The sequence below is a fragment of the Schistocerca piceifrons genome, chromosome 11, assembly GCF_021461385.2.
Source record: "Schistocerca piceifrons isolate TAMUIC-IGC-003096 chromosome 11, iqSchPice1.1, whole genome shotgun sequence".
NCBI lineage: Eukaryota > Metazoa > Arthropoda > Insecta > Orthoptera > Acrididae > Schistocerca > Schistocerca piceifrons.
Genome location: NC_060148.1, coordinates 7,278,515 through 7,302,261, shown reverse-complemented (window position 1 = coordinate 7,302,261; position 23,747 = coordinate 7,278,515). Strand labels below are relative to the sequence as shown.

Sequence of the window (23,747 nt, the reverse complement as noted above, 5' to 3'; positions counted from 1 at the left end):
ACTATACTTCCGCTACAAAAATATTGAAAAATAATGGCCCAATCTAAACTCGACACAAAAATTGAGAAATCAAGATTAATCATTAATCCCATAATAATAGGGCAGCATCGCTGACCTTAGGCCCTGTGCAATAATTAATCTGATAAATTGATTCTGGGAGGAAAAGCATAGGAAATATTGTTTCAATTGGAATGATTATTTTCTTAAAAACGATTGCTTTGAAAACAAAATTATTATTGGGGCATTTCTTGAACAAATTAATTACAATTAACATACATTACTTCATCGGATGTGCGCAATGCTGCTTCATTACCTTATTTAACAATATACCTCGTCCCGAACCTTGACCAGAGACCCATGTCGTCGCCCGCCGACTGCTCACACACTACTTCCGACTGAGTCCGACTCGCAACCGAACTCGCACGAAGTCAAGCGCAGACTAGCAACGATAAACAACTCTCTGGTCAGAGATTCTGTCATGCCTCGCGATCGCTGCTACTGAATACATACGCGTTTCAACGTATTTAAATGTACGAAGTGTAGGGAGAGTGCGTTGAGAATAGCTTTCAGCGTATAAGTCTCTAACTCCCACTGAATTTCGTTGGCATTCTTTGTAAATGAGAAGCATATCGACATGTTCTTCGAAGGAATACATGATTAACATTCGCTTGATTCGACGATACTAGGCTTACCGTTCCTATCAGTGTTTTATTCCGAAACCGTCGAACGGTGTTTACATGTCAGTGGCACGTTAGACGGATGCGCCGTTTTCGGCGAATATTTGCTGTTCGCACTATATACGAGAGAGAATTGTTAGAAAATGTGCTTCAATACGTGCCGAAGTGATAATGACAACTTCTCAATCCATGATACTAAAATTGCAGCACTGCATTGATACCAATGGTCATAACTTGGAACACCTACCGTAAATGTACGTTCATGCCACCTTTTTGGCCTTCGTTGACCTTCAAAGACCTTGTTACACATCATTGGATTCGTCTCGATATCCGCTATCAGAAAAAAGTACCAAACTATAGCATCCCATTTAAAAGAAACAAAACAAAGTTGACCATATCTCTGAAGCGACCCCACCTAGCAACAAAACAGTCATATAATGGTCCCCGTGTCCCGTGCAACATTTGGGAACTTTCCAGCTACTATGATACGATACTTTAAGTATCTCATTTCCTAATCTAATTTCCTCAGCGTCACCTAATTCGACTGCATTCCATTATCCTCGTTTTACTTTTCCTGGTACTCATGTTATATTCTCCTCCTGCTTGCTCAATATACAGACCGAATAAGGTAAGGGATACGCTACAACCCTGTCTCACTCCCTTTTCAACCACTCCTTCCCTTTCATGAACCTGTACTGTTGTAATTATCATCTCGGTAACTGCCATCTGGTTTCTGTACATATTTCAAATTGCCTTTCGCTCCATGTGTTCGACCCCTGCCACCTTCAGAATATGAAAGACAGTATTCCAGTCAACATTGTCGAAAGCTTTCTCTAAGTATACAAATGCTCGAAATGTAGGCTGGCTCTGAGCACTATGGGACTCAACGTCATCAGTCCCCTAGAACTTTGAACTACTTAAACCTAACTAACCTAAGGACATCACACACATCAATGCGCGAGGCAGGATTCAAACCTGCGACCGTAGCGTCGCGCGGTTGCGGACTGAAGCGCCTAGAACAGTTCGGCCACCTTGGGCGGCTCTAGAAACATAGGTTTGCCTTTCCTTAATCTATCTTCTAAGATAAGTGGTAGGGTCAGTATTGCCTCACATGTTCTAATATTTCTCCGGTATCAAGGCTGATATTCCCCGAGATCGGCTTCTACCGGTTTTTCAATTGGTCTGTAAAGAATTCGTGTTAGTACGTTGTAATCGTGCCTTATTAAACCGGTAGTTCCGTAATTTTTACACCTGTCAACGCTGGATTTATTGGGATCGCAATTAACGTATTCTTCATGAAGTGTGAGGGTATTTCGTCTGTCTCGTACATCTTGCTCACCAGATGGTAGTTCTGTCATGGCTGGCCCATGTCACCCAAGGCTACCAGTAGCTCTAATGGAACCGTGTGTACTCCCCGGACATTGTTTCGACTTACGTATTTCACGCAGTATCGTATCTCACTAGGGGTAAGATAGATACTGCCTACAGGAAAATTTGAGACCTTTGGAGAAAAGAAAACCACTTGCATGCTTCTAAGCAAAGAAGGAGAGCAGAAAGGTGGAAGGAGTATATAGACGATCTATACAAGGGCGATGTACTTCCGGACAATATTATGCAAATGGAAGAGGATGTAGATGAAGATGAAATGGGAGATACGATACTGCATGAAGAGTTTGACAGAGCACTGAAAGACCTGAGTAGAAACAAGGCCTCGGGAGTAGACAACATTCCATTGGAACTACTGACGGCCTTGGTAGAGCCAGTCCTGACAAAACTCTACCATCTGGTGAGCAAGATGTATGAAACAGGCGAAATACCCTCAGACTTCAAGAAGAATATAATAATTCCAATCCCAAAGAAAGTAGGTGTTGACAGACGTGAAAATTACCGAACAATCAGTTTAATAAGCCACAGCTGCAAAGTACTAAAACAAATTCTTTACAGACGAATGGAAAAACTAGTAGAAGCCGACCTAGGGGAAGATCAGTTTGGATTCCGTAGAAATACTGGAACACGTGAGGCAATACTGACCTTACGACTTATCTTAGAAGAAAGATTAAGGAAAGGCAAATCTTCGTTTCTAGCATTTGTAGACGTAGAGAAAGCTTTTGACAATGTTGACTGGAATACTCTCTTTCAAATTCTAAAGGTGGCAGGGGTAAAATACAGGGAGCGAAGGGCTATTTACAATTTGTACAGAAACCAGATGGCAGTTACAAGAGTCGAGGGACACGAAAGGGAAGCAGTGGTTGGGAAGGGAGTAAGACAGGGTTGTAGCCTCTCCCCGATGTTATTCAATCTGTATATTGAGCAAGCAGTAAAGGAAACAAAAGAAAAATTCGCAGTAGGTATTAAAATTCATGGAGAAGAAGTAAAAACTTTGAGGTTCGCCGATGACATTGTAATTCTGTCAGAGACAGCAAAGGACTTGGAAGAGCAGTTGAACGGAATGGGCAGCGTCTTGAAAGGAGGATATAAGATGAACATCAACCAAAGCAAAACGAGGATCATGGAATGTAGTCGAATTAAATCGGGTGATGCTGAGGGAATTAGATTAGGAAATGAGACGCTTAAAGTAGTAAAGGAGTTTTGCTATTTGGGGAGCAAAATAACTGATATTGGTCGAAGTAGAGAGGATATAAAATGTGGACTGGCAATGGCAAGGAAAGCGTTTCTGAAGAAGAGAAATTTGTTAACATCGAGTATAGATTTAAGTGTCAGGAAGTCGGTTGTGAAAGTATTTGTATGGAGTAGCCAGTGAAACATGGACGATAAATAGTTTAGACAAGAAGACAATAAAAGCTTTCGAAGTGTGGTGCTGTAGAAGAATGCTGAAGATTAGATGGGTAGATTACATAACTAATGAGGAGGTATTGAATAGAATTGGGGAGAAGAGTAGTTTGTGGCACAACTTAACTAGAAGAAGGGATCGGTTGGTGGGGCATGTTCTGAGGCATCAAGGGATCACCAATTTAGTACTGGAGGGCAGCGTGGAGGGTAAAAATCGTAGAGGGTGACAAAGAGCAGAAGGATGTAGGCCGCAGTAGGTACTGGGAGATGAAGAAGCTTGCACAGGATAGAGTAACATGGAGAGCTGCATCAAACCAGTCTCAGGACTGAAGACAGCAACAACAAACAAACATCGTATCTCCCAACTCATTTCCATCTACGTCCTTCTTCATTTCAGTAATATTGCCCTCCAGTACATCGCCCTTGTGTAGACCCTCGATATACTATTTCCACGTTTCTGCATTCCCTTTTTTGCTTATAATTGGTTTTCAATCTGATACTGCTGTAGTAAAAGGCGCTATTGGAGAGGCGGCAGACGGTCCGAACGGACTTCGCTAACCCTTTTATTTCGGCTGCCTCGGTTTTACCAAGCGTAGCCAGTGTGGGTGTAGGCAGTCTTGTAAGTTACACCTGTACCCGATATCGGAGTGAACTTCGCGCAAACCTCTCCGCACAGCGCCGCAGTATTTGGAACGGCGGGCGGCGTTCCTGGCGTTTATTTTTTCTGGCACTGCGGCTAACCGGACGAGCAGAGTCTATTAGCTCGCCGCAGAAACCCGCCCAGAGCACTCGCAGGTGTTATCGAAACACCTGGCAGTAACCGGCCAACTGCTAACGCGTGGGAGTACAGTGCAGAAGAGAGAAGGGAGGTGGTGCGGCCGCTGCCACCGCTTACTGATGCTCAGCACAGTGTTTTAACAGGGAGTCCAGTGTGTGTGTGTGTGTGTGTGTGTGTGTGTGTGTGTGTGTGTGGCGGGGGACTGCTGGCCAAGGTCAGTCAAGGTCGCTGACGTCAGCGCCAAAATAGCCTCACGCCAGCCAGCCAGCCAGCAGGGAAGAGGGGTGGGGGTAAAGACCTGGCGTCGGGGATAGCCGGGCATCCGCGCTTCTGTCTGGCTCAACGCCCTCAGCAAATGATCAGTTAGTCAAACTTCTCCAGTTTGTCGAATTGTTAGACGGTGCGCGGCTGTGCTTGACGTGTTTGTCAAATCTGGACGTGTTTGTCAAATCTGGACGTGTTTGTCAAATCTGGACGTGTTTGTCAAATCTGGACGTGTTTGTCAAATCTGGACGTGTTTGTCAAATCTGGACGTGTTTGTCAAATCTGGACGTGTTTGTCAAATCTGGACGTGTTTGATGTGTGCGAGAAGAAGATGGTGGACGTTCTTTGTGTCGTGTCGTGTCGTCGTCGTCGTCGTCGTCGCCGCTCACGCGTGTTGAGTCAGTGAGAGCTTTGCTCACAGTGTCGTGCGTTTCTAGAGCTGTGGAAAGTAAGATGGTGTGAGGACGTGCTGAAAACAGTCTCCCAATGTTTTTATTCTGATGTCAGTATCGCTTCAGGTGCTACGTGTCGTGCATATTACTCGCTCGATTTTCCCGTTTCGCCTAGGCCTCTCTGCTTGACAGTCAAGGATTTCGACGAAATTTTATGTAAAACATGCACAAATTCCCCCCCCCCCCCCTCTCCATGAACATAGCTAAAGTTTGACTTCCGTCGATGCGATACTACTCGAGATAAAGTCACTTGTCTGCCTCCATGTGCAATTTCACACAGAGCGAGCGAGAATTTCATCTGTTAAGGGAGCTTAAAAGAAAACCTCCAAGGACTCCAGTTTGATAGCGATGAAGCGATGCAAGCAGAGGTGAGATTGTGGTTGCGTCAACGAAATCAAATATTCTAAAGTAACGGCATCAACAAACTGGTCTGTCGTTGGAAGAAATGCGTTCGTCGCCAGGGTGAAATCGTTATGTAGACATGAAGGATATGGATGTACAGTGTTAAGATATTTGTCTTCTTTTTAAAAGCTTTGAAGAGTTTTCACATAAATTCGGAGTCGTTACTTTTCAGCACTTTCTTATACTATCAAGAGGATATGAATAAAAACAAAAAAATCTGAACCAATGCGTGTAGGACTTTAGCTCTGAGATTCTCCGACAAATTTAATTATGTGGGGCTATACCTCATCTATATTTAGGTTTTCATGATATAGTTATCGAGTATGAAAATGGGTGCCATAAATGGTCTATATTTTGACTGCATTAAGGCAGAGATGAAATTTCATACTCCCCCCACCTTCCAGATAAGAAGAGATCTTAACAGATGGACATAAGGTTTCTGTTTTTACCGGTTGAGGTACGGAACATAGAATCGCTGATCTGTACCAAAATGGTACAGACGTTCCATCCTCCACTGCCTTACACACGATGGATTGAGCTGCCCCTACCTATAAGTTTTATGCAAGCCGCAATGCCTTCAAATAACACACACAAATATTCATACTCTCTCCCTCGCTACACGCAAACTGTTAGCGTTACAAAAAAGAACGAAGATGATCTTGTAGGAAACGTAATGTAGCTAAGTTTTGTGTGGGATACGTTTTCGCTAGAGGCCGTTCGTTTCGAATTACCCAAAGAAAATACATGAAAGTTACATCCAGATGCGTTTCTCTTAACTCGAAAACCGTGGCCTCCAGTGGAAACAAATTCCAGTACAAAATTTAAATGCATTGAATTTTCTACAAAAAAAATGATCAGTTAATTATTTTTCTGTAGGATTAACAGTCTGTTCGTAGTAAGCGAAAGAGGGGTCTCGTGTGTGGTTTTCGAAGGTGTTGTGGGTTGCGTAAAACCCATAGGTATGACAGCTGAATCACTTCGTACAGTGCAGAAAGGCGTTAAGAAAAACACCAATATTCTATACCCATAGTAACAAGAGTGTAATAGAAATACATACATACATACATAAATGAAGCTCTGAAGTTCTTCCACTGACGTGTGTGTTGGCAGATAACTGTGTCCTTTTGAATGAGTGTGTGAAGTAATTCAAGGCATTGGCGTGCAATAACTGGAAATGTCCAGTTTTATCCGAAAATGACATTTCATTACAGTCACATAGTTTCTAAATTGCTCCATCCTGTTGTGCAAGAATGACACCGGTCCATGGGACCAATTCAGAATAACATAGAGGGTGGGCTTTTCGACGTCGTGTGTTCGGAGCTAGAACCAGACGTGTCCGGGATAGGCTGTGTCGTTGCACTTAAACAGTAGTAAAGTTATGGCATGTGAAACATATACAGGTAGTCATGATTTTGTGAAACTTAGTTTTCCCGGCGAGTTAAACGTTCGAAGAAATTTGGGGATTGCAGCTGGTCGTCCTAAACTTCACTGCACGATATTTCAACTGGACACCTGCCAGTCAATTTCAGGTGAGCCGTCGAAGAGGTCTGAAGTTATTCCACTCTTTCACTAAGGCTGCTTTTACATCATCTTTCCTTTTCATATTGTATTTTTTTTATCCTACGCGCTAGTTCTCCCCAAAGATGGTCAGTTGGATTGTCTGGTGACTGGGGAGGCGAATGTAACTATTTTGGTACATTCTAAAGTAGTCATTCTTTTACGACAATGGCCGTATGCTTGGGGTCATTGTCTTGCCGAAACACCCAGTTTGTTCGTAGACCCGCAGATTGCTTCAGATCGTCCTTGAAGATCGTAGGATACTTCCATTTGTGGATAATACCTTCAATAGATACTAAATTGCCAACTCCACACATACAACCCCACACAATATTTCTATCACCCTACTGCACTGATAAGACAAGATTTCTCTTCTTCCAACTTTCACAACTTTCATTCCTTTTTCGACATACCTCCACACTGGAAGATCTTAAACTTACTCTCATCCGTGAAAAGTACTGTATTCCAAACTGGAATCTTTATTTCGATACAGAGCTGCAAATTCTAGTCGCTTCTGTTCATTTACACTGCTTATGAACGGTTTCTTTCTTGCTCTTCTACTTTCAAATGCATGATAGTGCAGCAGTCTTACTATTATGGGATAAACATTATTTGTGAAGCTGTGGCTCTGGGATCCGCATTCACTTTTCTAATGTGTCTGCACTCCCTGCTGGAAAATTTTGGTGCTCGTCCGCATCTTTTTTTCTTCATTTCCTCGATCCCCGTAATTTCTTATTGCGGTTTGGACATTTGCACGGCTTCTTCTAACGATTTCCCCCCTTTTCCGAAGTGAGAAGCCCTTTCTACTGATCTCCATAATATTTTTCCTCGCTTCCACTGGTATTTTGGTTGTTTCAAACAATGTTCAGCGATCGAATTACGCACTGCAATACGCGTCTGTTATATCAACAAACCACACCGCTTGTACTGCGTTTATCGCAACGTCTTTTACAACTAAGGACAGATTCGAAGTATGTGTTGACTTCCGTACCACAGTAAACAAACACGGTTGCATCTACGACGGTGAGTCAGTTATTATCGGCAGAGTAGTTACAAAATTTTATTGTAATCAAATAGGAAATTTAAGAACATCATTATTTTTCGACATAGCCTCCCTGCGTTTAAACGCACTTTGTCCATTGTTGTACAAGATTTCTGATGCCCTCATAATACGAGGTGCATTCAAGTTCTAAGGCCTCCGATTTTTTTTCTCCGGACTGGAAAGAGATCGAAACATGCGCATTGTTTTAAAATGAGGCCGCGTTCGTTGTCAAAATGTCCAAGAGATAACAGCACCGTACGGCAGATGGAATTTTACCGCCAGTGGCGAGAATGAGAACTGTTTTAAATACTTAAAATGGCGACGTTTTCCTTACTTGAACAGCGTGCAATGATTCATTTTCTGAATTTGCGTGGTGTGAAACCAATTGAAATTCATCGACAGTCGAAGGAGACATGTGGTGATGGAGTTCCGGATGTGTCGAAAGTGCGTTCGTGGGTGCGACAGTTTAATGAAGGCAGAACATCGTGCGACAACAAACCGAAACAACCTCGGGCTCGCACAAGCCGGTGTGACGACACGATCGAGAAAGTGGAAAGAATTGTTTTGGGGATCGCCGAATGACTGTCGAACAGGTCGCCTCCAGAGTTGGCATTTCTGTGGGTTCTGTGCACACAATCCTGCATGACGACCTGAAAATGCGAAAAGCGTCATCCAGGTGGGTGCCGCGAATGCTGACGGACGACCACACGGCTGCCCGTGTGGCACGTTGCCGAGCAATGTTGACGCGCAACGACAGCACGAATGGGACTTTCTTTTCGTCGGTTGTGACAATGGATGAGACGTGGATGCCATTTTTCAATCCAGAAACAAAGCGCCAGTCAGCTCAATGGAAGCACACAGATTCACCGCCACGAAAAAAATTTCGGGTAACCGCCAGTGCTGAAAAAATGATGGTGTCCATGTTCTGGGACAGCGAGGGCGCAATCCTTACCCATTGCGTTCCAAAGGGCAGTACGGTAACAGGTGCATCCTACGAAAATGTTTTGAAGAACAAATTCCTTCCTGCACTGCAATGTCCGGGAAAGGCTGCGCGTGTGATGTTTCCCCGAGGCAACGCACCCGCACATCGAGCTAACGTTACGCAACAGTTTCTTCGTGATAACAACTTTGAAGTGATTCCTCATGCTCCCTACTCACCTGACCTGGCTCCTAGTGACGGCTTTTTCCAACAATGAGACACTCTCCGTGGCTGCTATTGCCTCAGCGATTTTCCAGTGGTCAAAACAGACTCCTAAAGAAGGCTTCGCCGCTGCCATGGAATCATTGCGTCAGCGCTGTGAAAAATGTGTACGTCTGCAGGGCGATTACGTCGAGAAGTAACGCCAGTTTCATCGATTTCAGGTGAGTAGTTAATTAGAAAAAAAATCGGAGGCCTTAGAACTACAATGCACCTCGTAGGTTCTCGGTTAAGCTGCGAGCCAGGAATGCACTGCTTCTTTCACTGTTTCGTCCGAGGCAAATCGACGGCCCCTTGATGCCTGCTTCAGTGGATCAAACAAGTGATAGTCAGAAGAGGCAAGATTGGGACTATACGGACGATGATCCAATACTTCGAATTTGAGTTTCTGGAGCGTTTCAGCAGTGTGGGCAGCAGTATTCGGACGGGCATCGTAGTGCAACACCACCTTCTGACAGCAATCCTCTGTGTTTTCTTCCAACTGCAGGCTTTAGCCTGGCAGTAAGCATCTCACTGTAACGTACACTGTTTATTGTTGTTGCCCCCTTTCCCCATAATGTTCCAGTACTGGACCCTGTGCGTCGCAAAAAACCGTAAGCATCAGTTTTCCAGCGGACGGTTCGGTCTTCAACTTTTTCTTGCACGGCAAATTCGGAAGTTTCCATTCCATACTCTGCCGTTTACTCTCCGGCTCGTAATGATTTATCCATGTTTCGTCACCAGTAATGATCCTGTCTAAGAAGTTGTCCCCTTCGTTACCATAGCGATCCAAATGTTATTTGCAGATTCCCAAGCGAGTTCGTTTATGCAACTGTGCGAGTTATTTTGGGACCCATCTTGCACAAACTTTATGAAACCGAAGTCTGTTGTGGATGATTTCGTAGTCAGAACCGTGACTAATTTGCAGACGATGCGCCACTTCACCAATAGTGTGTCTTAAGAGAATCATTCCGGGTGAACGCTGAATGTTTTCTTCATTTGTGGCAGTAAACGGTCGTCCGGCTCCTTCATCGTGCGTAACACTTGTGCGTCCATTTCGGAATTTTTCAACCCGTTCGGAGACACTCCGTTGTGGCAAAACGCTGTTCCCTTACTGTACCGGAAGTCTTCGATGAATTTCGGCCCTGCGGTCTCGCGGTTCTAGGCGCTCAGTTCGGAGCCACGCGACTGCTACGGTCGCAGGTTCGAATCCTGCCTCGGGCATGGATGTGTGTGATGTCCTTAGGTTAGTTATGTTTAAGTAGTTCTAAGTTCTAGGGGACTGATGACCACAGATGTTAAGTCCCATAGTGCTCAGAGCCATTTGAACCATGAATTTCGGCCCTGATACGCCTTCCAACCACAAAAAACGGATCACTGGACGTTGCTCTTCTTTGGTGCGAATAGACAGCGGAGCAGCCATGATTAACAGCACGGAGGCGATAACGAAACTAACGTAGCAGCTTGAAAATTGCGAAGATATAACAACGAATAAACAAAGGATGCGTCATCAACGTAAAACGACAGTGCTACCAAAATAAACAAAAATATAACTAAATTCCGGATAATAATTGACGTACCCTCGTATCAAGCTTGCAGTGCACGTGATCGGTCTGAACACCTTGGTTTCTGTTATTGTGGACGTGGAAGCGGGCACGTCTACCTCGGTGCTTGCAGGCTGTACGCAACCTGCTACAAAATGGGGGGGGGGGGGGGGTTGTATGTAGACTTAAGTGTCGGATTGTATGTGGTAGCGTTAATACCGTCCTAAACAGAGAATCATTGATTACTTCATGGGGATGAACGACTGTAGGAAAGAAAAATTCTATCTACAGCACGTCACTTGCAGTACAGTCAAGAAAGCCATAATGCGGATTAGATCAGCACCTACTGGACATGATGGCATCACTATAGAGATGGTAAAACTTATTATTGATCATTGCCCTCTATAACAGACATTTTCAACGATTCATTAATCACGAGTATTTTCCCTGAGGCCTGGACAAATTAAGCCACTGCCTAAAAAGGACATCGCCACTGCACCCTCTGACTACCGCCCCATCTGCCTTCTTTCTGCACTATCAAAAGCCTTAGAATCATGACCAGCTTACCAACTACCTAACTACTAACAACCTACTAGACGAATACCAATCAGGTCTCCGTAAACATCGAAGCACAACATCCGCTCTGATAAAGGTGACAGATGACCTGAAACTTGCCATGGACAGACAAGAAGCGACTATCATTTGCTTCTTAGACTTCAGCAAAGCATGTGATACTGTCGACTTCGACATCTTACCAGCCAAACTTAGCGTTCTAAATTTCTCACCGAGTGCAGTGCAATGGTTTCGCTCATACATGACGTCTCGTCAGCAACTCGTCCTGTCTGGGAATTAAAAATCACAATGGCGGCAGGTAGTGTCAGGCGTTCCCCAAGGCTCAGTATTAGGTCCTATACTCTTCTCTCTGTTACGTCAATGATGTGTCATCGGTTCTGACCTTCAGTTGTATCTAAGTCCGAAACCAAGCAATCTTAAGGAAGCTATTGAAAATTTCAATACTGACCTCGATGCACTATCAAAATGGTCACAGGACATAAGACTAAAACTAAACCCATCTAAAACCCAAGCGGTACTACACTCCTGGAAATGGAAAAAAGAACACATTGACACCGGTGTGTCAGACCCACCATACTTGCTCCGGACACTGCGAGAGGGCTGTACAAGCAATGATCACACGCACGGCACAGCGGACACACCAGGAACCGCGGTGTTGGCCGTCGAATGGCGCTAGCTGCGGAGCATTTGTGCACCGCCGCCGTCAGTGTCAGCCAGTTTGCCGTGGCATACGGAGCTCCATCGCAGTCTTTAACACTGGTAGCATGCCGCGACAGCGTGGACGTGAACCGTATGTGCAGTTGACGGACTTTGAGCGAGGGCGTATAGTGGGCATGCGGGAGGCCGGGTGGACGTCCGCCGAATTGCTCAACACGTGGGGCGTGAGGTCTCCACAGTACATCGATGTTGTCGCCAGTGGTCGGCGGAAGGTGCACGTGCCCGTCGACCTGGGACCGGACCGCAGCGACGCACGGATGCACGCCAAGACCGTAGGATCCTACGCAGTGCCGTAGGGGACCGCACCGCCACTTCCCAGCAAATTAGGGACACTGTTGCTCCTGGGGTATCGGCGAGGACCATTCGCAACCGTCTCCATGAAGCTGGGCTACGGTCCCGCACACCGTTAGGCCGTCTTCCGCTCACGCCCCAACATCGTGCAGCCCGCCTCCAGTGGTGTCGCGACAGGCGTGAATGGAGGGACGAATGGAGACGTGTCGTCTTCAGCGATGAGAGTCGCTTCTGCCTTGGTGCCAATGATGGTCGTATGCGTGTTTGGCGCCGTGCAGGTGAGCGCCACAATCAGGATTGCATACGACCGAGGCACACAGGGCCAACACCCGGCATCATGGTGTGGGGAGCGATCTCCTACACTGGCCGTACACCACTGGTGATCGTCGAGGGGACACTGAATAGTGCACGGTACATCCAAACCGTCATCGAACCCATCGTTCTACCGTTCCTAGACGGGCAAGGGAACTTGCTGTTCCAACAGGACAATGCACGTCCGCATGTATCCCGTGCCACCCAACGTGCTCTAGAAGGTGTAAGTCAACTACCCTGGCCAGCAACATCTCCGGATCTGTCCCCCATTGAGCATGTTTGGGACTGGATGAAGCGTCGTCTCACGCGGTCTGCACGTCCAGCACGAACGCTGGTCCAACTGAGGCGCCAGGTGGAAATGGCATGGCAAGCCGTTCCACAGGACTACATCCAGCATCTCTACGATCGTCTCCATGGGAGAATAGCAGCCTGCATTGCTGCGAAAGGCGGATATACACTGTACTAGTGCCGACATTGTGCATGCTCTGTTGCCTGTGTCTATGTGCCTGTGGTTCTGTCAGTGTGATCATGTGATGTATCTGACCCCAGGAATGTGTCAATAAAGTTTCCCCTTCCTGGGACAATGAATTCCCGGTGTTCTTAGTTCAATTTCCAGGAGTGTAGTTGGTCACTCTAAGCTCATTACCCCAAAACATCGGGAATCCTTACCATCTATTATCCTAAATGGAACAAACATTAACTTCCCTCCCTCAGCAAAGAGTTTGGAAGTAATAATAGACGAAAATCTAAATTGGACAGAGCACGTAACTGCAGTGTGCTAAAAGCATCAGCATCCCTTCATGTCCTACAAAAATGTAAAAAACTCTTCCCTTTCGATCTGAAAAAGAAATTAGTGCAAACGCTTATACTCCCAATCATTGACTACAGCGATATTACCCTACAAGGCCTCTCTCAGGAAAACTCGCGACGTCTGGAACTGGTCACGAATGCCTGCGTCCGATATATGTGACGTTCGACTTTTTGATCACATTTCACCAGCATATGTAAAATTTTCCTGGCTGCGTGCAGACAAACGCAGAGATTTCCGTACACTCTGTCTCATTTACTGCCTTATAAATGTACACTGTCCCTCATATCTCTCCTCGTCCTTAACGCTTATGCCGGTCAACATGACAGAAACACACGTTCCCATTATAATAAAATCCTCTCCGTTCCACTGCATCACTCAGTCACCTTCTCCAAGTCCTTTACAGTAGCGGGAACCCGACTCTGGAATAACTTCCCTCGATATGTTCGAGAACTTTTGACTGTGTTGACCACAAAATATTACTGCAGAAGTTGGACCATTATGGAGTAAGGGGAGTAGCTTACAACTGGTTCGCCTCTTAGTTTAAGAACAGAAAGCAGAAGGTAATTCTCCGGAATATTGAGTGGTAGTGATGTTCAGTCCTAGGGGGGCACTGTTAAGTGGGGCGTTCCCCAAGGGTCGGTGCTGGGGCCACTGTTGTTCCATATTTATATAAATGATATGCCTTCTAGTATCACAGGTGGTTCAAAAATATTTGTTTGCTGATGACACCAGCTTGATAGTGAAGGATCTTGTGTGTAATATTGAAACAGTAACAAATAATGTAGTTCATGAAATAAGTTCGTGGCTTGTGGGAAATCATTAGATGCTAAATCACAGTAAGACTCAGTTTTTACAGTTTCTAACTCACAATTCAACAAGAACTGATATTTTGATCAGACAGAATGGGCATATTATAAGCGAGACGGAACAGTTCAAGTTCCTAGGCGTTCGGATAGATAGTAAGCTGTTGTGGAAAGCCCATGTCCAGGATCTTGTTCAGAAGCTAAATGCTGCTTTATTTACTGTTAGAACAGTATCTGAAATAAGTGACACTTCAACACGAAAAGTAGTCTACTTCGCATATTTTCATACGCTTGTGTCGGATGGTATTATTTTTTGGGGTAATTCTTCTGATTCAAAAAGGGTATTTTTGGCTAAAAAACGGGCTGTTCGAGCTATATGTGGTGTAAGTTCGAGAACATCTTGTCGACCCATATTCAATAGTCCGGGAATTCTGACATTGCCCTCACAATATATATTTTCTTTAATGTCGTTTGTTGTTAGCAATATTAGCTTATTCCCAAGAGTTAGCAGCTTTCACTCAGTTAATACTAGGCAGAAATCAAATGTGCGTGTGGAATGCACTTCCTTGACTCTTGTGCAGAAAGGAGTGCAGTATTCGGCTGCATCCATTTTCAATAAACTACCAGAAGAACTCAAAAATCTTGGCAGTAGCCCAAACGCTTTTAAGTCTAAACTGAAGAGTTTCCTCATGGCTCACTCCTTCTATTCTGTCGAGGAGCTCCTGTTAAGCAAATTCCAGTGTTACATTGTTGATTGTCTTCATTTAGACGTACGACTTGTCACCTGAATGTTTTTTTATATTTCATTTTATCTGTTTCTAATATCGTGTTATAATTTCATGTATTGACTCGTTCCATGGCCATGGAGACTTCTCCTAAATTTGGTCCCACGGAACAATAAATAAATAAATAAATAAACAAACATGTCCGGCCTCAAAAAATAGTCAGTAACGTATCTACTTCAGCAACAGCAGCGCCTTTCTCTCTACATGAATGCACTTCACCTCATTACTCCCCTCTTTAAATCTCCCTTCCCCAAAACTCGCTATACTAGTAAACATCTAATTTACACACCAAGTTATTAAAGTAAATTATTAATTTTTTTTACTGTTATTTTTGTCATAATTGGTATGTATAGCACCTGTTGTAGAAATACTGCCAGCATAAACTTTATTAGGTCTTTGTCATTACTCTTTATTCATATTGTCACTAGAGTAATACAATTTTCTTATTTAAACTATTGCCATGATGTAACTCTGATGTGTGAAATGCTGCATGCGTGGAACACTGGTCTGATGTAAGAGAGGGCCTGATGGCACTAATCTCATCAGGATAAATAAATAAATAAATAATGCAGTAACCGGTGCAGCGCGCACACCTTAAGCTGGCCAGCTTGACTGTAGGTGTGGACGGCTACCCTTGTGGCCTTGGTCTGTTTGTGGGAAGAGCGAGTCTCTTTGCTCTGGGATAGCACTGCTAAGTCAGTGAGAGCACTTGTGCACATACGGGTGCCAGCTGATAAGACATGTGCGCGACCTCGAATGCACGTATATGCTGGCAATGGCGGCGGCGATAAGTCGCTCGCATGCTGCCGGGCTGTGGGGACCGTACCGCGACCCACGTTCCAATTGTAACATGAAACTTTCCTGACAGATTAAAACTGTGTGCCGGACCGAGACTCGAACTCGCGACTTTTGCCTTTCGCGGGCAAGTGCTCTACCATCTGAACTACCGAAGCACGACTCACGCCCGGTACTCACAGCTTTACTTCTGCCAGTACCTCGTCTCCTACTTTCCAAACTTCACAGAAGCTCCCCTGCGAACCTTGCAGAACTAGCACTCCTGAAAGAAAGGATATAGCGGAGACATGGCTTAGCCACAGCCTGGGGGATGTTTCCAGAATGAGATTTTCACTCTGCAGCGGAGTGTGCGCTGATATGAAACTTCCTGGCAGATTAAAACTGTGTGCCGGACCGAGACTCGAACTCGGGACCTTTGCCTATCGCAGGCAAGTGCTCTACCAACTGAGCTACCCAAGCACGACTCACGCCCCGTCCTCACAGCTTTACTTCTGCCAGTACCTCGTCTCCTACTTTCCAAACTTTACAGAAGCTCTCCTGCGAACCTTGAAGTTTTAATCTGCCAGGAAGTTTCATATCAGCGCACACTCCGCTGCAGAGTGAAAATCTCATTCTGGCAATTGTAGCGTGTTCACCGGTGTACGGTTCCCGGGGTTGGTAACGTCTAGCAGCAAGCAACTGATGCGCAGGGACTAAGTGTAGCTTTAGAACAGCTCTCGGTTCAGTGGCGTACAGAGAAAGTACAGTAACACGGGTGTCGGACTAAATTTGTGATTGGGTTGAGGGTTTCCTGAGATGCATGCCGCAGCTTGATCTCTTGCGTAGCGTTGCTATAAAAGATCTGATTAACAGGCCAGTAAAATTACTCCCAGAAAGGTCTTTGCTTTCCAAAAATCAAAATATGCAAACTGTTCGTCACTCCAGTGTTCTCTGGTGTAAATAGAGTAAGCCTCCATTTCAGAGGGTAGCTTCAGCTCTGGTGAAAACGACCAGAAGCGACAACTTTTATAAATTCCTGTGAAAATCACAGCATTTCATCAGGTTACCAGAATTGTAGTAAAATACACACTACTGGCCATTAAAATTGCTGCACCAAGATGAAATGCAGATTCATTCAATGGACAACTATATTATACTAGAACTGATATGTGATTACATTTTGACGCAGTTTGGATGCATAGATCCTGAGAAATCAGTACCCAGAAGAACCACCTCTGGCCGTAATAACGGCCTCGATACGCCTGGCCATTGAGTCAAACAGAGCTCGGATGGCGTGTACAGGTACAGCTGCCCGTGCAGCTTCAACACGATACCGCAGTTCATCGAGAGTAGTGACTGGCGTATTGTGACGAGCCAGTTGCTCGCCCACCATTGACCAGACGTTCTCAATTGGTGAGAGATCTGGAGAATGTGCTGGCCAGGGCAGCAGTCGAACATTTTCTGTATCCAGAATGGCCCGTACAGGACCTGCAACATGCGGTCGTGCATTATCCTGCTGAAATGTAGGGTTTCGCAGAGATCGAATGGAGGGTAGAGTCACGGGTCGTAACACATCTGAAATGTAACGTCCACTGTTCAAAATGCCGTCAATGCGAACAAGAGGTGACAGACGTGTAACCAATGGCACCCCATACCATCACGCCGGGTGATACGCCAGTATGGCGATGACGAATAAACGGTTCCAATGTGCGTTCACCGCGATTCCGCCAAACACGGAGGCGACCATCGTGATGCCGTAAACAGAACCTGGATTCATCCGAAAAAGTGACGTTTTGTCATTCGTGCACCCAGGTTCGTCGTAGAGTACACCATCGCAGGCGCTCCTGTCTGTGATGCAGCGTCGAGGGTAACCGCAGCCACGGTCTCATAGCTGATAGTCCGTGCTGCTGCAAACGTCGTCGAACTGTTCGTGCAGATGGTTGTTCTCTTGCAAACGTTCCCATCTGTTGACTCGGGGATCGAGACGTGGCTGCACGATCCGTTACAGCTGTGCGTATAAGATGCCTGTCTTCTCGACTGCTAGTGATACGAGGCCGTTGGGATCCAGCACGGCGTTCCGTATTACCCTCCTGAACCCACGGATTCCATATTCTGCTAACAGTCATTGGATCTCGACCAACGCGAGCAGCAATGTCGCGATACGATAAACCGCAATCGCGATGGTGTACAATCCGACCTTTATCAAAGTCGGAAACGTGATGGTACGCATTTCTCCTCCTTACACGAGGCTTCACAACAACGTTTCACCAGGCAACGCCGGTCAACTGCAGTTTGTGTATGCGAAATCGGTAGGAAACTTTCCTCATGTCAGCACGTTGTAGGTGTCGTCACCGGCGCCAACCTTGTGTGAATGCTCTGAAAAGCTAATCATTTGCATATCGCAGCATCTTCTTCCTGTCGCTTAAATTTCGCGTCTGCAGTACGTCATCTTCGTGGTGTAGCAATTACAATGGCCAGTAGTGTAGCATTCTGCATCGGTCGAGTACCAAAATTTTGCTGTTTTATTAAATTTTCGCATAGGAAAGAGACGTCAGGAAACGGCAATTTTTCACACTTCTCAGTCGCCCTACGAAGTATGAGAATTGTTCAGTTTCGGCGCAAAATTTTGCAGGAGAACTTGTAGCGCATCGAATTGTGCTCTCAAAGTCTGAGAAAGTGACAGAAAAACGTAGCTGTTAAGTAAATATCGCCATTGTTCTGTATCAAGTAAATCACGTAATTAACAACCAACATAGACTTCCTAATTACAGTTGAACGGCTTTTTCAAGTTGTTCGTGTACTTGCAAGTACACTCAATTTTTTTTTATATATATATATATATAGCGAATATAGATATGGTAATATAACGTGCCGAAAATGTTTGTGTGGTGAAGTTTGAATTGTGTCTGTTTGCTTAACGCAAGAAAAACAGAATACCACTTCATATTACGGATATCTTCCACCAAATAAATATTACGTATCTTGTTTAATCCGTGGTGCTTTATCTTAATGCTGGCGTGGGTTCATCTTGATGTTTCTGCAACGCCAGTAGAGAATCATGGAATGGTTAAAAAAAATGCCAGTGTTTCTCGTTCACGTCGACTTTTATTTTACACGCTAGATCTTCGGCGGCGAACTATTGATTTAATACTGTCTCATAACTGACTTAAGACTGGCCTCAGGCAGCGTACAAATCACCTATACTTACATGTTCTTGAACAGTTACTATCATTGTTACGTAGTAAATTTTTATATTTACACAATTAAAATTTTTTACATACATCTCCCCACATTACATACAAACTCACTCGAAATAAGTTAATAATTTCATACGAAGACAAAAAAGAATGTGGGAAATCGTATAAGGAGAAAACTTGAAACTTAACAATTCATTCAGAGCAGGAAGTAAAAGGAGAAAGTGTCAGAGCTGTTGTCTGTGTCTACATAACGTGGCTTCATCGGCTTGTAGCTCTTGGAAACGGACAACACGAAAAATAGAGGTGTTTAACCTCAGTTTTCACTCTTTAGCGCCGGCCAGGGTGGCCGAGCGGTTCTAGGCGCTTCAGCCTGGAACCGCGCGACCGCTACGGTCGCAGGTTCGAATCCAGCCTCGGACATGGATGTGTGTGATGTCCATAGGTTAGTTAAGTTTAACTAGTTCTAAGTTCTAAGGGACTGATGACCTCAGATGTTAAATCGCATTGTGCTCAGAGCGATTCGAACCATTTTCACTCTTTAGCACTAACTATTCGACATGTCCAAACTGTGGTATGATTCTCGATTGCAACGTGATTTTTGAGAAGATTTTTTTTAATAACTCGGAATCGATACGACAATTTTGCTGATTCTTTTTGTAGTTTCAACCACTTACTACTATCCGAGACAAGTAGTAAACCGGGCGGACTAAGATTTTTTTAATTTGCGTATTTAATTTGATATTTTGATTTTGCGTGTCTTGAAACTGAGGATGTCAAAAGTTTTCAATCTTCTTTCGAGTTCTACGGTTTTATTTTTTTCTATTTTACAGGAAAACCGAAAACCTGTTACTTCAGAAACTCGTATTTTTTGAGCGGGTTTAGGTTAGGGTAAACTGTCGACAAAAATGGATACACCAACAAACTAGTTGTTTCAGCGACAACCGTTATCCCTACAGCACATCATGTCGTGGAAGTTGTTCCTGCAGCATACCGCCGTATGAAAACTATGCAGTGTTCGAAGTGACGTACATAATGACATTTTGGAAGATAGAACAGCAGATATACTCCGTTGACCGTAGCAATAAACGTGATGTAAACGCACATAAAGGCGATTATTTGCTAGAAGCCGTAAACTGGTGTTACGCTCTTGGAAGTAGGTACTATTTATGTATTTGATACATTATTACTAAGTAACGTTATATGAAACTTCTCAGGTATTCAGATGAATTAAGTGCCATCAACGTTTTTATTAATCACGCTTTAGCTATGTTGCTCTTATTTAAAAAAATGGTGTACTTTAACAGCCTCTGCATTGTCATGCTCTGATTGTCGCGCTGTTAATACGCAGTACGAGAATGGCTGAGACTCCTTCCTGTTCCGCAGCGAAACGCGCGTGTGGAACACGGGTAAAAACTGCCGAGAAATACTGTTTTTCATAAATTTGCAGAGACAATCGGCTTTGAAGTTCTCCAAGGGACTGTATTAGATTCAGTTCAGACAGAGATGCGAAGTCTACCTGCAGCAGAATAGGTAGCGCAAATGGACCTTATGGACCTTACATCTTTTGCAGTTTATGGTTCGCCGGATCAAATCTCGTGCGAGTCATTGTTCCTTCTCGTTCATTTTGAAACACCTACACCTCGTAATCGTAAAATTCATCATAATTTTTATGATTATGCGCGTCTTCTTGTTTTTAATTACATATTGCACACGAAATTCCTGTCTGCACTTCAAATGCAAATACTTAACTATAGGTATTTTATGAAACAGGTTGCTTGGGTTTGGCCTTGCTTGGGTTTGGCCTTGCTTGGGTTTGGCCTTGCTTGGGTTTGGCCTTGCTTGGGTTTGGCCTTGCTTGGGTTTGGCCTTGCTTGGGTTTGGCCTTGCTTGGGTTTGGCCTTGCTTGGGTTTGGCCTTGCTTGGGTTTGGCCTTGCTTGGGTTTGGCCTTGCTTGGGTTTGGCCTTGCTTGGGTTTGGCCTTGCTTGGGTTTGGCCTTGCTTGGGTTTGGCCTTGCTTGGGTTTGGCCTTGCTTGGGTTTGGCCTTGCTTGGGTTTGGCCTTGCTTGGGTTTGGCCTTGCTTGGGTTTGGCCTTGCTTGGGTTTGGCCTTGCTTGGGTTTGGCCTTGCTTGGGTTTGGCCTTGCTTGGGTTTGGCCTTGCTTGGGTTTGGCCTTGGTTGGGTTTGGCCTTGGTTGGGTTTGGCCTTGGTTGGGTTTGGCCTTGGTTGGGTTTGGCCTTGGTTGGGTTTGGCCTTGGTTGGGTTTGGCCTTGGTTGGGTTTGGCCTTGGTTGGGTTTGGGGAAACAACAATTTACGCAAAAATGAAAAACCAAATACTCTTTGTTTGGACTATGCCCATCGTTTTATACCGCAGATGTAGAAAAGTTCAAATTCGTTCAAATGGCTCTGAGCACGATGGGACTTAACATCTGAGGTCATCAGCTCCCCAGACTTAGAACTACTTATACCTAACTAACCTAAGGACATCACACACATTTATGCCCGAGGCAGGATTCCAACCTGTGACCGTAGCAGCAGCGCGTTTCCGGACTCAAGCACCCAGAAATGCTCGGCCACAACGACTGGCTGTAGAGAAGTGTCGTCGTAGAAACATGAGTCATTTTAACAGCATCGAGCACACAATAAAAATGCTGTGTCTTTGTTTGCCACTGTACCATTACAGCATGAACCCAACAGAAGTGACCTGGAGCCAAATTGCGGGATTGAGAGCGAGAAATAACATTGCTGTTAATAACGCACGCAGCTTTTTCTGGTGCCAATGCCGAACGTCGGCGAGATATAGAACGCCATATCACAAAAAAAGAGGTGAAAAATCCGGCTCCTGGTTGGCTTCGTGGATTCTGTTACCAACGTAGCAGATAACAGTTCCAGCACTGTAATGTACTTCTCGGATTCGGATGAGGAAGGAGCTAAGAGATCACCAGATGACTGTAATGAATACATTCAGTGACTGCAGTATTCAACAGGATGCTGAAATCCCTGCAGTATTCTTTTGCATCACACATAGGTCGCTCAGAAAACTTACCCTGTGTTTAAGTTAGTATTCTAATTAAAAAAAAGGGTGATGAAAATTCCTATGTCTGGTGAGAGCGAGCATTTTATGCTTTCCACCTGGTCACCAAAGAAGATCACGGTCGTGCTTGAGTATTATTTCGTTCTCTTTCAAAAGTAATGACATTGGAAGCTATATCGTATCTTTGCCCGTCTCTTTTTATGTCTGAACTGCAACTGCCCACACCATTGCAGGCTAGTTGGACCGCTGGTTCACCACTGCTGTCCCTAGTTCAATGCGCCGGTAAAGCTGTTGTTGCGCACATTATCGCGCAAACTATCTGGGCTTGTAGTTGTTGTTGTTGTTGTTGTTGTTGTTGTTGTCTTCCGTCCAGAGACTGCTTTGATGCACCTCTCCATCCTACTCCATCCTGTGCAAGCTTCATCATCTCCCAGTACCTACTGCAGCCTACACCCTTCTGAATCTGCTTACTGTAACCATCTCTTGGTCTCCCTGTACGATTTTTACCCTCCACGCTGCCCTCCAGTACTAAATTGGTGATCCCTTGATGCCTCAGAACATGTCCTACCAACCGATCCCTTCTTCTGGTCAAGTTGTGCCACAAACTTCTCTTCTCCCCAATCCTATTCAATACTTCCTCATCAGTTATGTGATCGACCCATCTAATCTTCAGCATTCTTCTTCTGTAACACCACATTTCTAAAGTTTCTATTCTCTTCTTGTCTAAACTACTTAGCGTCTGTGTTTCATTTCCATACATGGCTACATTCCGTACAAATACTTTCAGGAAAGGCTTGAATCTATACTCGATGTTAACAAATTTTTCTTCTTCAGAATCGCTTTTCTTGCCATAGCCAGTCTACATTTTACATCATCCTACTTTGACCATGATCAGTTGTTTTGCTCCACAAGTAGCAAAACTCATCTACTACATTTAGTATCTGATTTACTAATCTCATTCCCTCGGCATCACCTGATTTAATTCGACTACATTCCATTAGCCTCGTTTGGCTTTTGTTGGTGTTCATCTCATATCATCCTATCAAGACACAGTCCATTCCGTTCAACTGCTCTTCCAGGTCCTTTCCCGTCTGTGACAAAATTAAAGGTCTAATTCAGCATAAAGTGCATCATGATCGTACTTCACTGTACTGTCACTCCTTTGTTCCCACTCCAGCTCAAACGAAATCAAACGCGATTCAAGCAAAAGGGGAAGAACACGTGGCGTCATGCTTACTGGTCTCTTTAATTAAAGACACCTTAGGAGATAAGAGAACCATTTGTATGAATATAAAGAGCTCAGATGGAAACCCAGTTCTAAGCAAAGAAAGGAAAGCAGAAAGGTGGAAGGAGTATATAGAGGGTCTATACAGGGGCGATGTTCTTCAGGACAATATTATGGAAATGAAAGAGGATGCAGATGAAGATGAAATGGCAGATAGGATACTGCGTGAAGAGTTTGACAGAGCACTGAAATACCTGAGTGGAAAGAAGGCCCCCAGAGTAGACAACATTCCATTAGAACTACTGACAGCCTTGGGAGAGCCAGTCCTGACAAAACTCTACCATCTGGTGAGCAAGATGTATGAGACAGGCGAAATACCCTCAGACATAGAGAAGAACATAATAATTCCAATCGCAAAGACAACAGGTGTTGACAGATTTGAAAAATAACGAACAATCAGTTTTATAAGTCATAGCTGCAAAATACTAACGCGAATTCTTCACAGACGAATAGAAAAACTGGTAGAAGCCGACCTCGGGGAGGA

At 44.6% G+C, this 23,747-nt stretch overlaps 1 protein-coding gene across 1 annotated transcript in view; it reads left to right on the top strand.

Moving 5' to 3' along the window:
• LOC124720199 overlaps nt 1-23,747 on the top strand; it is a 1,401,865-nt gene that overhangs the window by 177,029 nt on the left and 1,201,089 nt on the right. The window lies entirely within an intron of this gene.